The sequence below is a fragment of the Schistocerca cancellata genome, unplaced genomic scaffold (genome assembly GCF_023864275.1).
Source record: "Schistocerca cancellata isolate TAMUIC-IGC-003103 unplaced genomic scaffold, iqSchCanc2.1 HiC_scaffold_575, whole genome shotgun sequence".
Taxonomy (NCBI): domain Eukaryota; kingdom Metazoa; phylum Arthropoda; class Insecta; order Orthoptera; family Acrididae; genus Schistocerca; species Schistocerca cancellata.
The window spans coordinates 42,501-45,886 of record NW_026046587.1 but is presented as its reverse complement, the minus strand read 5'-3'; the positions used below and the strand labels follow the sequence as shown (position 1 = coordinate 45,886).

General features: G+C 56.5%; 1 non-coding gene across 1 annotated transcript; it reads left to right on the top strand.

Annotated features, from left to right (window-relative positions):
- The first annotated feature begins 1,253 nt into the window (after positions 1–1,253).
- On the top strand, positions 1,254–3,162 carry LOC126131459 (small subunit ribosomal RNA). The gene has a single exon (XR_007527485.1). It is a non-coding gene; the product is annotated as a small subunit ribosomal RNA (ribosomal RNA).
- Positions 3,163–3,386: the final 224 nt, after the last annotated feature.

Sequence of the window (3,386 nt, the reverse complement as noted above, 5' to 3'; positions counted from 1 at the left end):
ACAGCTACATTGCAGTGTGGTACGCCATAGAGACGTGTGGGAGTAACGGACGCCCTGGATGGCGATCAGCATGAGCCGTCTGTTGATGTAGTGGCGCGTGTATTCAAACGTAGTCGTCTCTTCTCACACAGTGTGATAGCATGGTGCACCGCGTTCCACATCTGCGACATGGTACAGATGCTGGTTGACAGTCGGTGTCGTAATGGACATCGCATACGTAGGGGGCCACCTCCCACGTGTTCTCTAGTCGTGCACATTTTGTTGCGTGTATGTGGGCAGACGTAGTGTGTCGTGGCACCTAACAGACAGGTATGCAATAATCGTTGCATTTGCAAACTGGGATGGACGTCTACGTTTGCTGGTGACGTTACGCAAATGAACAACTGGTAAACCCATTGTGGTGCGGTTGTTGTTGCTGGAGGTAAATCAGTAAGGGCAAATCTGTGTGTGAAGCGATACGCGGCGGTGGCTGGGTGGGACCGTCCCCGGCCGGTGAGGGGGGGCCGCCCGGCGTGCTGGCCGCGCGGTGCGTGGGCGCACGCGCTACAGCCGGCTGGTGGGGGCGCCCAGTGGCAGGCGCGCCGGCCGACGGACGCGGCAGGCGGCGCAGCTGCGCGCCGGGGCACCCTGCGCGCGGCGCCGGGCGGCCAAAGTGGGTCCTCGCGGGCCCGGTGCGAAGCGCGGTGGACATCTGCAGTGTGCTGGTCCGACTGAGGACTGTGTGCGTTGAGGATGCGCCGCCGCCCGGCACTCGGCGCCGCGACGCCGTCTGCTGCTCGGTCGCCCCAGCGGTTCTCGCTGGTGGTTTGTATCGCAGTTGTGCAGACGTGTTGGCACGTGCGCTGTGCTGGGAGAGTTCGCTTCGGCACCCACGTGGGGCCTTTGCCCTTCTGTGGCGCTGGCGTTGGAGCTGCCGGTCACCGTAGGTGGCGCGTGTTGTCTCCCGCCGGCAATGCCACGACAGCACGCTCCCGGGCCTCTGTCGGCAGCGGCAAGCTCAGTTGGGAGCACGGGTGGTCGCACCTAAAGCGTCTACTCGCCTAACTCCGGGCGATTGCGCCTCTCTCGAACCCGACCAAGTACTTAGGACGGCGCTGCGCGCCGCCGGGACCTGAGAGGGTTTCGAGGTGTATTGTGCAGGGGAGCTCAGCCTCCTCCTGTTTGCAGAATAATTGAGCGGACGCTTGCGTGTTCGCGCGGGCCCCTGGGACACACTCCCGGGCGGCCGGCTGCTCAGCTCTAGTTGACGCAGCTCCCTGGTTGATCCTGCCAGTAGTCATATGCTTGTCTCAAAGATTAAGCCATGCATGTCTCAGTACAAGCCGCATTAAGGTGAAACCGCGAATGGCTCATTAAATCAGTTATGGTTCCTTAGATCGTACCCACGTTACTTGGATAACTGTGGTAATTCTAGAGCTAATACATGCAAACAGAGTCCCGACCAGAGATGGAAGGGACGCTTTTATTAGATCAAAACCAATCGGTCGGCTCGTCCGGTCCGTTTGCCTTGGTGACTCTGAATAACTTTGGGCTGATCGCACGGTCCTCGTACCGGCGACGCATCTTTCAAATGTCTGCCTTATCAACTGTCGATGGTAGGTTCTGCGCCTACCATGGTTGTAACGGGTAACGGGGAATCAGGGTTCGATTCCGGAGAGGGAGCCTGAGAAACGGCTACCACATCCAAGGAAGGCAGCAGGCGCGCAAATTACCCACTCCCGGCACGGGGAGGTAGTGACGAAAAATAACGATACGGGACTCATCCGAGGCCCCGTAATCGGAATGAGTACACTTTAAATCCTTTAACGAGTATCTATTGGAGGGCAAGTCTGGTGCCAGCAGCCGCGGTAATTCCAGCTCCAATAGCGTATATTAAAGTTGTTGCGGTTAAAAAGCTCGTAGTTGGATTTGTGTCCCACGCTGTTGGTTCACCGCCCGTCGGTGTTTAACTGGCATGTATCGTGGGACGTCCTGCCGGTGGGGCGAGCCGAAGGCGTGCGACCGCCTCGTGCGTGTTCGTGCGTCCCGAGGCGGACCCCGTTGAAATCCTACCAAGGTGCTCTTTATTGAGTGTCTGGGTGGGCCGGCACGTTTACTTTGAACAAATTAGAGTGCTTAAAGCAGGCAAGCCCGCCTGAATACTGTGTGCATGGAATAATGGAATAGGACCTCGGTTCTATTTTGTTGGTTTTCGGAACCCGAGGTAATGATTAATAGGGACAGGCGGGGGCATTCGTATTGCGACGTTAGAGGTGAAATTCTTGGATCGTCGCAAGACGAACAGAAGCGAAAGCATTTGCCAAGTATGTTTTCATTAATCAAGAACGAAAGTTAGAGGTTCGAAGGCGATCAGATACCGCCCTAGTTCTAACCATAAACGATGCCAGCCAGCGATCCGCCGCAGTTCCTCCGATGACTCGGCGGGCAGCCTCCGGGAAACCAAAGCTTTTGGGTTCCGGGGGAAGTATGGTTGCAAAGCTGAAACTTAAAGGAATTGACGGAAGGGCACCACCAGGAGTGGAGCCTGCGGCTTAATTTGACTCAACACGGGAAACCTCACCAGGCCCGGACACCGGAAGGATTGACAGATTGATAGCTCTTTCTTGATTCGGTGGGTGGTGGTGCATGGCCGTTCTTAGTTGGTGGAGCGATTTGTCTGGTTAATTCCGATAACGAACGAGACTCTAGCCTGCTAACTAGTCGCGTGACATCCTTCGTGCTGTCAGCGATTACTTTTCTTCTTAGAGGGACAGGCGGCTTCTAGCCGCACGAGATTGAGCAATAACAGGTCTGTGATGCCCTTAGATGTTCTGGGCCGCACGCGCGCTACACTGAAGGAATCAGCGTGTCTTCCTAGGCCGAAAGGTCGGGGTAACCCGCTGAACCTCCTTCGTGCTAGGGATTGGGGCTTGCAATTGTTCCCCATGAACGAGGAATTCCCAGTAAGCGCGAGTCATAAGCTCGCGTTGATTACGTCCCTGCCCTTTGTACACACCGCCCGTCGCTACTACCGATTGAATGATTTAGTGAGGTCTTCGGACTGGTACGCGGCATCGACTCTGTCGTTGCCGATGCTACCGGAAAGATGACCAAACTTGATCATTTAGAGGAAGTAAAAGTCGTAACAAGGTTTCCGTAGGTGAACCTGCGGAAGGATCATTACCGACTAGACTGCATGTCTTTCGATGTGCGTGTCGTGTCGCGCAACACGCTACCTGTACGGCAGCAGCCGTGCGCCGCGTGCGGAACCACGCGTGCCTCTCAAAACTAACTGAAAAATGTTGTGTGGTACGAGCGCTGAAGCTCTGGAGCGGCTGGCCTGCGGCACCTGGCGCCTGGCGCCGGTTTTGAATGACTTTCGCCCGAGTGCCTGTCCGCTCCGGTGT